This window comes from Chamaea fasciata, unplaced genomic scaffold (genome assembly GCF_029207755.1).
Source record: "Chamaea fasciata isolate MVZ Bird 193981 ecotype frontalis unplaced genomic scaffold, bChaFas1.0.hap1 SCAF_2, whole genome shotgun sequence".
NCBI lineage: Eukaryota > Metazoa > Chordata > Aves > Passeriformes > Sylviidae > Chamaea > Chamaea fasciata.
Genome location: NW_027094087.1, coordinates 85,165,327 through 85,178,211, shown reverse-complemented (window position 1 = coordinate 85,178,211; position 12,885 = coordinate 85,165,327). Strand labels below are relative to the sequence as shown.

Genomic DNA, 12,885 nt, shown 5'->3' with positions numbered 1-12,885 from the left:
CCACAATACTACAGTTCTTGATAAATTTTATGTCAAGAACTTCGAGTGTCAATCAAGAATAAGATGGAATAGTAGAAATGTATGAAATATCTATGAATTATAATTTCCCTCTCAGCTAACTCTAGAAAGATTTAGAAAATTCATTGAGACCAGAATGAAATAAAAACATATGTAAAATATTACCTGAGAGTAAAAGCAAGAATATTAATGCAAATATTCGGGTGTAATAATCAGCAGAATCACAGAATTAAGTCTTTTAAAATAGATATTTGGGGAATTGATGAAATATGATCTAGATGTAAGTTCCTGTTAAGTAGTGTACTACTATTCCAGGAGGAATTTCTGGAAGGGGAAATCCCCTTTTCCAGCCACTTTAAGACAAGTCACCAGGGATTGAAAAAGGTGTTGTAGAAACAACTGCTAGAAACTGGAGAGGCTTCTTCCACACCTAACGTGGGACTTGACAGTATTCACGAAGTATAATGAGATAGTAGTGTTGGAATCACTATTAATGCCCTTCCTTCTCTCCAGGTGCTCTTTCAACAGACAGTCTGTGATGGGAGATGAGGCAGACAGTGACCTTTTCCTTCTGTAGAGGATGTGATATCAGAAATAAATTGGACAGTAACTTTTTCTTATTCTGTCTTTCACTGTGTATTTATTGTGCCAGAGTCCTTGCTCCAGTAAAGTGAAAAGGACGTGCCCTGCAGTTTGTATTGCAGACCTGGTGGGAAAGACCTTTTCTGTCTGATTTTCTTAAGTGATAGGAGTCCAAAGCTTGCCTTACACATCAAATGCATTATGATATCTTTATACAATAAAATCTAATCTGTCAAATGATCTGGACTGACTGTTAAAGAGACTAGGAAGTTTCATCAAAGTGCTTTCAGAATCCACACCTAGATTTGTCCTTTTTGCTGTCTTCATAAAAGAATTTATTAGGTCTCTGGTTTATTTTTGCAAGCAAAGGCATGTTGGTCACAATAATGGGTTAAGTATAAACTTGTACATATATTCCTTTATACAAAATTTTTTTGTGATAAGCTGACTGCTCAGCATTAACATACATGTCTGAGTAATAATTAAAGACAGCACAACCCATACAAATTCTCCTAATACCGAAATAAAACAACTGTGTTGCTTTTTAGGAACAGGTGGCTTTAAAAAGCCCCTAAAAATAGTTTCATGAATGATGTTTAAAAAAAAAATTAAAGTATAAATATATATGTGCAACATAAATTTTAGGATTATCTTCCACAAGAGTAACAATATTGTTTAATACAGTACTGATTTTAATTTGGAGGTCCTGGGTCTTCATTCCTTATTTAGCAGACAGCCACAGAAGTCATATCAGCAATCACCAGTGTTAATGGGACTGCTTGCTGCTGCAAGTAATAAAGAATGTAGGAGCAGACATAATAATATCAACCATTGCCACATTATGCAGTTATTAAAAGGCATATTGTACACTTTTCCCAGATGAGAGAAGATGATCATTTCATTATCGCAGATGATGAGAAAGAGATTTGTTGTTTTGCAATCATACTGTCGTATTGATTTTTTTTTCTAGAAGATGATCACAAAACAGTTTGAGATATGTGATCTTGGTCTATAAAACTAATACCCTGTCATCTAGAAGATAAGAAGCAGATATTAGATGAACTTAGTACAGATAAAAGGAGTTCTTTTTGGGAGTGGATATGATGTGCAGAGGCCCATGTCCTAAGATGTAATTCTTTAGTAGCAATAATGATGCATTTCCATGTAACATAATAAAGAAGTCATTAAAGAGGTGCTCATCTAAAAAGCAATTTGGACTTAAAAATTCTTTTCTTAAGTGGAGAGGAGTAAGGGAATATGAGATTATAAATAACAAGATGTAATAAACCTTCTTTTTCTTGAGTACTCTGGTAAAGTAATAGCTTTTTATTAGGGTTAGCCTTTCCTTAAAAAATGTTTTGGAGATGAAAACTTTAATTTTTTGCAGGAAAATTGCAAGGGATCATGGATGGAGCCAAAGGAACTTTTGTTTACAGTGATGACATACAGACTTCAAGTGACTTCTGACAGCAATTAATTGCTGCATAATTTTTGATGGTTAAGAAAAAAAGCCATTCAAGTGAGTATATTCAGAGAGCAAGATCCCTGTAGTAGCAATCCCCCTATGTCTAAGACAGAAACTGAAAGAAAGAAAAAAATTGAAAAAATTAATTGAATTTGCTGAGGTTTGTGAACAAAATGTTTTATTTGACAATAAACTTGCTTGTTGGCAATGTCTGTAGTAATAGCCCAAGAGGACTGGAACAGTGTTTGTTGGTAGGGAATTGTATGCACTACCCCAATAGTATATTCTAAAAAACCTTCAGACCATGACTGATTATTAAAGGCCAATAATGAGCTTGGAGTTTTTACAGTTTTTTACTTTTGGTTGTAAACGCTCTAATTTGTAATATATCTTAATTTTTTCAATACCCAAGAATTACTGTTGTATATGGCCAGCCTGAAATGTGTTACACACCTTGTGATAGTATCTATTTCCTCATCATGTGCGTTACTTGTGATTTTCTTGTCGTTGCTTAGTTACAATATTTTGATTGGAAAGAGACCTACATAAAAAAAAAATCTATCATTTTTTTGCATTTGTGACACTTATTTGCAACCATGAACAATGCTATACTTGATTTTTATACATATATTTAAATCATCTCTTACCACAATATTTTTACATAGGTAAAGCAGAAAATACAATTTGCGATTTTATAAAAAATAAGAGCATTTTAAATTCAACTATACTGTTATGACCTAAAATCATGTGGTTTGTATAACAAAGAAACCTACAGTATTTGTAAAAGTATTCATGATAATTTTTAGCCAGTGGTTATAGAGTTGTTTTTCACTAAGTTTGCTTACTTGTGGCAACGAAAACTGTCCCCACCACTCAGTAGAAGCTATTTCACTTTAGCATAACTGGTTTACAGGGTTTGTAAAAGAAAGAATTCAGGATCTCTGGTATCCTCCTCCTTATTATCCTTTCTGCATACTAGAAGAAGGAGGATGCATGGATACAGAGTGGTATCTGCATTACAGTATGACATCTGTTGGTCTCCCCTTGTTGACCACTGCCATCATTCCATTTTTTCTTTTTCTTCTTTTCAGTCACTAATAAAGCTTGAACTTTAGAAACATGTAATCACAGTTAAGATTCTGTTGTCGGTGTTAAAGAAAGTGGTTTTAGTCTTTGAGCAGAAAAAACGTTCATGGTATGGGGTAGTCTTTGGCAGTACTACAACTGGATTTTTTGTTCCATCCCCTTCATTTCTTCTCAGACCAACTAATCCTGTCAGTGTCAGTGTAGGCAGTGGAGTATTAGCAACCTGGCTATCAGTATCAGATATAGTTTAGCAGTTCTGGTACTCAGTTGCTTTTCTATATTTATTTAATCTTTGATATCGGCAGTTACAATGGTACAGTAGAATGCATAAGAAATTACTATACTTTCCATATTTAACTAGTTAATTTGCATTAGCTTCTCCTTCCACATAATTTTGGAATGAATAGCCCTGCAACAAGAAAAGCAAATTGATTTACTGATACAGAATGGAGGGTCTGTAAAGAAGTGTGATCTTTTAATAAAAGAAGCAAAAGAGGCTTTTTAATGTATATTGCACTCTTAATGATCTTTCCTCTGATCCACTGAACTTTCACGCTAATTCCCAGCAGAGGGAGTAACTGAAATGAAGATGAATGAATCATCCATAGCTTTGTGGTATTAACATGCACAGTTATCTGAGGACATGGAAAGATATTTCACTTAGTTTTACATTTTGGACACTTTCCAAACAGAAGAAAAAGAGCTTCATAAGATGGATTAAATTTTCATGTGACTTTACTTGGATTGAATATATCAAAACACAACCTTATTTCATGACAAGGATCAGATTTTTTAGTAATAAGCTTTGAAAAAACAAAGTTTGCTTGTAATTAAAACATTATGTATGAAGGCATGGATGTTCCCTTGCAATGGATTTTTTTTTACCTGACTGTCTAATACACTGTAATTCCATTTTTCTCTAGGCTGTCCCACATTTGATTTTTATTAAAATCCATGAAGCAGTTTAATAATTTATTTCAGCAGATGCAAAGCTAAACTTAGTTTTAAGTTTCCTATCTTGTGCTTCTTTTATTTTTGGTGCTTTTATTTCCTGAGGTGGGAGAAGAACAAACATTTTTTATCTTGAATGGAGCCTACACCCAAGCAATTATATAGAGTACACAAAGCAGAAAACGTCTTTGTTGTCAGAGCTGCAGTGCAACCGAGCAAGTGAACAATGTACTTCTTGGATTTGCTTTACATGAGGGTATGTCTTTCCTGCACATAGCAATATTTCATAAAAGCACTTTTGCCAGTATCACATGAATATTTTTAAAACAATGCTACTTGGCAGAAATAAAACCTATAATTGAATTTCTTTTTTGACCCTCAGTGACTGCTCTGGAAGTAGTGTTGAAATGATTTTTCATTTTAAGACTGAGTCAGTGTGCACCAGCTTTCCATTTTCATTTTTTCCTCCCTTATCAGGACCCTAAGAAACAAGCAACCTCCACAGCATTTTTCACTCTAATACTTTTGCCTTGGACTGCAAGGCAGTGTAGTGTTCATCCATTTATCAGGCAACACCTGTATTTTCTATCCAGAACTGCTGTCTTCAGACTCACTGACTTGACACGGGAGGGACTCTTTAGGAATAAAAAAAGGGCTCACGTTGAAACCAGAACTCACAAGTTTGAGAGAAATTTGTTGGAATAGATAAGATGCCGAAGTGGGGAATTAACTACCCGATGTTATTTTGGTCAGTTCTTCCATTCAGTTCGGCCAGACTTTCTTTCTCACCTCTTGCATAGAAGCTAAGCTTGAAACACCCCATTCAAAGATCCCAGGACTCTACTGTCCACAGATGCAAGCAGCTTCAACTAAAGCCTTTCATCCTGATACCACCGCAAGGATCCTGACTGTAGCTACGTGCTGCAATTACCCCGCCACCTCCAACACTCGCTCGAGAAAATAAACTGGAGATGGCTCATCGCTACCTTGAGCCACTTAGGCTAGGCGAAGGGGGAAAGAAAAGCCGAGGCGGAAAGTCGTAGCGGTGGAATCGCCCTTTCACAGTGCCTGGTCCGCTCCTTCTCCTCACCCCCGCGTGGCTCTGTGCCCCGGCCGCGGTCAATGTCTCGCTGAGGTGGAAAACACCTGAGCGCCGCACCCCGCCCGCCCCGGGGCAGCGCCGCGGGCTCGCCTCGCCTTTGGCCCCGGGCCGCGGGCGGGTCCTGGCCCGCAGGTGGCGGCGGCCCGGGGAGGAGCGGGCGGGCCCGCGGGCAAGTGGCGGCAGGTCCGCGGCTCGGATGGGTCCGCGCCGCCCGGCTCCGCCGCTCCCCGCCGCCGGCACCGCTGTCCCCGCGGGCTGCGTCCCCGACACGGGCTGCAGGTGAGTGAGTGAGGGCAGCGCGGCACCTGCAGCAGCGGCTCCCGCGGGCCGAGGCGCGGGCGCTGCCGTCGGGGGAGGCTGGGCGGCGGGCAGGGCTTCCCTTCCTTCCCCGCGCCTCCTCCGGAGGCTGTTTGTCTGCGAGCGCAGCCACGGGAGACGCTTAACCTGAAGCAAAATAGGGGTTTAATTTAGAGGCCGCATGCACCTAGTGGGACGGCGGTTTCCACGTACACAAACGGCTCCTTCGCGGCCGGAGTTTCCAGGTTTCTCGAGGGTGTGAATTGGATTGAGGTGAACAGGCTTGTGCTCCCACCAGCCCGGCTCCCTGCAGGAGGCCGAGCGCAGCCGGCAGTGTTTTCTTGCCTTGTAAGGCTGTGGCTTTTCCTCTCTCATTGCTCAAATGTCTCTCAAAATGCTGACTGATCCTCTACCCTGAAGTCAGCCGTAAACGATGTGACTTTCCCCCCTCTTTAATATATTTTCAGACAAGAGATCTGAAATACCACAATTGTATTGTTTTCATTATTATGCTAGCTTCTGTTGACAAACTTTACTGTCCATAGTATATTTAGTGTATTGAAATTTAATTGCCACTGATGGATCTCAGGTTGCTGTATAGGAGTCTCTTCAATTCAGAACCTTTTAAGAGCACAATGAAATTTTAGTTGTGAAAACATGACTTTGCCAGTTTTGCCATACAATTAGCTGAAAACCACCCCATATATAAAGAGAAGTTTATAGGAACACCCCAACAATATAAACACTAATTGTTTGCATAGTTTCATGCTAATTAAAAACTTAAATTAATTTTCTATAGCTATTTTAATTGTATTTAAATTGGATAAAGTAATGCAATTCTTAGGCTTTATTTGCGCATAAATACCTAAGCAATGTAAGTATCAGCTAGAAACGTGCAGTGGACTGGACATTCCATCCTTTCTCTGAAAGTAAATTGTTATTCCAGGTAGACACACAAGATCTTCCAGAAACTTTTCCTGTTCTCTTATTTTGCCATTATAAATCTTAGGTACCACAACGATCTCCCATAAATCTCTCTTTGGTTGGACATTATGTTCTCTACTCAGTACTTACATTCTCCTGTATTTGTCATCATTAAGAAGTTCATTTGCTTTATCACTCACAGATCATTAGATTCCATAAATAGCAACCATGCATCAAAGCCTGTTTGATGCTGATACAAGGCTGTACATCATTTTTGCATCAGAGTAATTTTTCAGTCTTTGCATCACCATGCCAATAAACACTGGGGCAACAGTCCTTTCCCATGCAACATGATATGGATTGTTTTTATGTAAATTTTAAGTGGAACTGAGCTCTCATCAGCAGTTTCTACAGGGCAAAGATTAGATTACAAAAGAAAAAAAAATGTAACTTTATTACTGGCACTTGCCTTGTAGCTCTTTAATCATTGAAAGAAGGCGGTTTCAGGGTAGGAGTTGGCTTATCATTAAAGGAAAGGGAGCAGGTGCATTTAGGCTTATCCAGTGATGAGGTAGGAACTGTCTGTGGTTGTTTATAGTGATGGGTGATTAGTTTATGTACAGACGTCAGAGTTTATAGAAACTAGAAGGTCATGTTTCTTTGCTTTCACAGAGACCTTGTGAAGTTAAATTCTGCTGTGTTTTTAATTAAAAATGTTTTCTTTAGCATGTGCTTCTGGGTGTATAGGGTCTAATTCTTCTCTTGGAAAAAAACCAGCTAACCTGGCAGTGTTGCAGCGGATGGGAATATGAGTGTGTGCTGCCTGCCATTTTGAGCTCTACAGAGGAAAGGGTTCTGCTCACACTCAGCCTGTGGTGGTGTTGACAGCCTCTGCTGTCCTCTCTGTCGTGCAGGACATTAACAGCTGTACAATACTTGGCTGGTAGCCCCGGTATCTATAGTCAAGACAAAAGAGTAGCAAAAAGGAGGAGGAAAACTCCTTAATAACAAGGACTGGCACTGAACTGTTACTGAAGAACAGAAAATAGGATTGAATTATGGAAATATCTCAGGCAAATATTTCTTGCAGTAGCAAAGCTGCATTTCAGATCCACCAGGACAAAAGTGAAATCATCAATGTCTAACAATACATAGACAAGTTCTCCCTGTTTTGTCATAAATGGTCATTGCCTCACAGCCCAGCTGTTCCACTCTTGATTTCAGATGTGTGTTTCCAGCACAACTGGTCTTTGACTGGAGAGTATAGCCAATACACATTGTAGATAGGGACCTGCAGAGCACTCGCTGTGTAGAAAGTGAAGGTGACTCTGAAATCTGTTGTTATTAGTGTCACAGATCTCATGTTTGGTGCCCTGCACAGCTGGAAAGCATCAGTTCTCTTGTTCTCTGCAGTCTTCATAACAGCAAGCTCAGGCTTTGGTCCATTAAATGTAGCATATACCCAGCAATGCACAGTTCATTTTTCTTTTTGTTACAGAAGCCTAGAAGTGCCTTTCTTCAGTTGTAGGTGCTGGTGAACTGAATATGACTAGTTTGTTTGGGTCCAAAATACTAATGGACATCCACTTGAACATGGAAATCTTTGTTGGAAGGCAGTAGAATGAAGGCTGTACATGCCAGGATTGTAAGACGCTCTTAGAAAAAGCTGCTTCATTTCCCATCTGTGCATATCCTGGAAGAGAGTTAACAATCACAAGAGAGATGGAAATTCAGTCATAAAATGTAATTTATCCAAGGCATTAAATATACAATCTTCTCTTACTGCAAGATTTATGGTTCTGTATTATTAAAGAGAGAGTCTGTGCAAAAAGGTCAGGAAGGGAGACCATTTTCCTACCCATTTTACTGCAGTGAAACATCCATTCGTGGCCATTGTCACTTAAGGAAGATGGCTTTATCTGTACCAAAGCATTTCTGTGTGTTGCTGCTCATCCTCAAGTTAGCATAACTCCCTCAGAATTATTTGGGTTTGGTCAGCTTGGGTACTCTCAGTTTATGTTTTTGAACTGGCCAGTACTTGCACAAATCCTCCCCAGTGCCTTCTCAGTGGGGTACTGCAGCCTCTCTCTCCTTCCATCACTACACATGAAGAGGGTTAAGCTAAGGCAGGCTCATTAAATCTGGGTCATCTCATAAAGTCATTATGGAAAGTTCAAAAAGAACTTTGATACAGTATCAAATTTGATTAACCTTTTTGGAGGTAGATGTTGGTAACACAGGGCAATATAAGAGGCAAGGAGGTGTCTGACAGCTCTGGAATACATTTAAAATGGAAAATTTTGAAATTAAACATGAAAGCAAACAATGCAGTCAGTACGGGAATTCTGGAGTACTCCATTTTTTGGTGTCTATAAAGAGTGCACATAGTTGGTTGTAGAATTCTGAGTGTAAAATGCCTACATCTGTTTGATGAGTTATAACAGGATGAAACTAAAAGTCTTGGCAGCTCGGAGCCAAGCAACTGGGTCTGTTGGCCCCTGGGAAAATACAGATAGCAGTCTGGGAGCAGATTGTAGATATATTAGTAGATGTTTCTGTGAAAACGATCAGCAGTGATGCTCCTAGTGAAGCTCAGGCTTAAATAATCAATGCCTTAATTTCAAGGGTACCATTTTACTGTGTTCATACCTCTTGCAAGTCCTATTACTCCTGATGCCTGTACTCTATATAGCCTCAAAGAGAGTCAACAGAATTCCTCTTGGCAGTAGTAGCTTATCCAGTAGTTGCAGGAATGTAACAAAAAAGTGTCTTGGAACCCTGCAAACAGCAGATGGTGTACCTGCTTTTGTGCAGCACTTTTGAAATGGACCTTGGGAGCAAATTTCACTGTAGACATTGGTGATGCCTTAAATTCTGACAGATCTTGAAATAATCACGAGGGAGATTAAATCAGTGACTGAGAGAAATATGCATCAAAACGGGTATAAGAGTGGGACTTTTTAGCAGTTTATCACCATTGACTCTTCATGACCTTGAATGAGTCTAGTGAAGTGTAATTACAAGAGCATTTACTTAGGGCACGTGTTTTTTTAGCCAGCCTGTTGATGTTCAGAGAGAATGAGATAAAACAGGACACTGATTTCTTTGGTATTTCTTCCAGTGCATTTTGTTTCTCAGAATTCTCAGGCCTGTGGTTCTCCATGCTCCCAGCTGCTTCAGAGCAGACTTCATCAGTCAGCTCCAGGAGCATGGAAAACCCACACATGTATAAGCTGGCACATACATTCAGTGGTGTCCTCTGCCAGCTGGTTCTCTGCTGAAGTTTGTTGCTAAGTTAAGACAGAAGTAGCTTTGAAAAGAGTCCTTCAAGGACTCTTGACAGTACTTGACAGCACAACTTTTTCTTTTATGGAAACACGAAATGATTTTAGGGATAATGTCTGAGTTTACAGGTGAGATACTCCATTCCTGAGAGTACACAGTTATAAGAAGTGTCAGCTTCAGCTCCCACGGCTAAGATACAGTCCTCATAAACAGTTTGTTTGTTCTGTGGATGAAAATACACAATAGCTCTGCTTTTTTAATAGAAAAGGAGTTTTTTTAAAAAAAATAAATTTATTTTTATGAAATTGTTTAATGCTGCATCCCTGAAAAGCTAAAAACTCAGTGTGTTTTGGTTTGTTTGGTTTTTATTTGCAGCACATAAAAGTTCTGGACAACGGAGACAGGTTGCATTTCTACTCCTTTGTATCTTAAAGTGGTGAGTGAGATGGGAAGATTACACAGTTCTCATTCTCCATGTCATTCTTCTTTTATCACTTCAGCTTTGGCAACTCTGCTATTTAAAGAGAAGTAGGATATAACAAAGGAACTGCTTCATCTTCTAACTCATTGTCTAATACAATGCAATCAGCTCCCTGTATTTTAGAATTATGGGGTTTGTTTGATTCTACACTTGAGTAGATTTCTTTCCTTCCTAAAATGGAAAATATTCTAGAACTGAACAAAGAAGCTATAAATACAATATAATGTGGAACTTAAAGGACTCAGGGCACTGTATGCCATCAAAATTAGTAGCTCTTTTAATCTTACAACTGTGGCATTCTTTCCTTAATACTGGAATCAGTATTACTAAGGTTTTTTCAAGGTATTGGGGGATTGGGCAGATGCAGGAATTGCCCTGCATCAGCTGACAGTGGAAACATGCGAGAGTTTCCATAGGTACTTGGAAAAATTGGAGGTTAAGGAGGGACAGACACATGATCTGTCTTATCTGTTCTTCTACCTAATTCCATTCTTAGAAGAAGAACAAATTGCTAATTTCTGCAGCAACGGGCCTTTTGAGTTGGTGTAGTGTTTAATGCATCACTGTTGAGTCAACAGTTTCATAGGCAGGAACACTGTGCAAAACATCCCTGTGGCTTAGGTCTCAGCTGGTAATACAGGACAGAGAGATTCTAGGTCCACATCACTTTGTGTATTGCTCTGCAGTGAAAGGCAGGTGTGTCTGGTCTATTTGAGGTCTGATTTTTACTTAATGATAAGTTAGCGTCAGAAAACTATAGTACAGAAAAACATCAGGAGAGCAAGAGAATTACTGTCTCTGTTTAGTGGTCCTATTCAGAGTATAGAAGTAGAGCATAAATGAAGTATATATGGGAGATTCTGGTGAGAGTTCTCCATTAGGCCTCTCAGAAACTTCAGATCTGATTTCCATCCTGTCTTCTGCACTGTAGGCTGGTTGTGTAGTGTGTTCAGGCATGCTCTCTGGTGTTTGGAAGGAAACATTCATGCTGGTTTGGTAGATATTCACCTCAGAGTCACCTGTTCTTCTCAGACCTGCTGAAAGCAGTCTCTTCATCAGAGAACATCTGAGTATCCAATACTAGGGAGATAACTTGGTGAGGCTGGAAATCACAGAGGAAACATGACAAAAGTGTGTCCCCCTAAGCATTTTAATTGATGTTTGCCTTATTGGGTGGGGTGATGTTGAAAGTTTTAGCAGAAGATAAACAATGCAATTTTTAGAAATTTAAATGCAAATCAAAATGTGCAGAGGTAGCGGGGTGTTCACAAAGACTATAGGTGGCAGCATCATAATAAAATAGAGTTTACTTGATGTCATTAGTCAAACAGAAATCAGCCCTTAGTTTCTCCAGCAGCATGTCACAAACAAATATATAAGACCATGTGAAACAAAAAGAGCAGATGAGAAACCTGGAGTTGATCATCATTTACACAAACAGTTAAAATATATCAATCAGTCTCTTAATTTGTGTGATGTCAGTTTTTGTAAACATGAATGAACATGCAGACTTGCAGAGATCCTTCTCCATATCTTGCTTGGTGCATTCAAGCTTTCAGTGGTAGCTGAATTTTGCCACACTGGAACATAATCCAAGCAAGAAAAAGAAAATGCCAATCTCAGCAGGACTGTTGTCTCAGGAATTTAAAAACGGGTATTTGAAAAATGACAAGTTCAATGAAGTGTCCTGAATTTTCCTAGGTGGCCAATGTGTTTGAGACATTGAGAGTGGATGAACTAAAGGTTGATTTTTTTATGAAGAGGAGTACTCAACAGTTTATGAAAAGGGAGCCCATTTCAAGTATTTTAGATTTAGCTTCCAAACATGAATACTTCTAAGTTAACTCTGAAAAAGAAATTAATTGTTAAAATAAGGACAACTTTATTTACTTTTGTTTCTCTGACTTGCCATTAAGGTTTATAGAAACTGTTAATGGGGAGCATTTTCTTGTGTCAGTGTGTGCTATAATTTTCTCCTAGTATTGGTTTATAGGAGAAATGAGGATTTTTGTTTTCCCCTGCAGCCCGGGGAGAACTGTCAAACCCATTTGGCAGGACACAGATTCACTTTCGTTCTTGTCCAGGGGTTTCTTGTTCCTCAGCAGCCTGCTTTATATGATACTGTAGAAGTTACTGCTCCCAAATATTCAATTAAATTTGTACTTCTCTCAAAAGTCATTTGATACAAAATCATGGGAGCACAGGTATAGATTTTTTATTTAATCTTGCAGCCTAGCTCTTTTTCAAATCTTATTGTGAGATGAAAGTATGGTGCAGACTGTAAACTCAGTTTGTCTAATTGCTACTGAACCAACTGATGAAGAGTTCTGTGTTTCTTTATTGGTTTATTTTTTTTGAGGTGAGGTGCCAACTGTACCTCAGTGTTTTAAACTGATTGTTCAGATTACAGAGTTCCGGGTAACTTGCATCAGTAGAAGGGTTCTAGAGGGAAAGTAACCAAATGTCACTGTGGAAATGATTTGTTCTTTCTAATGATATAAGGTTCCTTTTTTTTTAATTATGTCTACAAAACCTCTTTGACCAAATGCCAAACCAGCATGATTTAAACTACTTAACTATTTCTGCCTGTCTTGTGTCTCACACTATCAGGCAGTGTTGACATTTACCTGAGCAGCTTCCACAGGACTTCAATTTGTTTGCTCACAGATTGACATGAAGCAAGATTGCAAAGCT

At 39.0% G+C, this 12,885-nt stretch overlaps 1 protein-coding gene across 1 annotated transcript in view; it reads left to right on the top strand.

Annotated features, from left to right (window-relative positions):
* The first annotated feature begins 5,441 nt into the window (after positions 1–5,441).
* The window catches only part of CRACDL (CRACD like), a 63,418-nt gene continuing 55,974 nt past the window's right edge, over positions 5,442–12,885 (top strand). The window contains exon 1 of the mRNA XM_066176571.1: positions 5,442–5,483. The gene's annotated coding sequence lies outside the window, so the exon portion shown is untranslated. The remainder of the gene's footprint in view (positions 5,484–12,885) is intronic.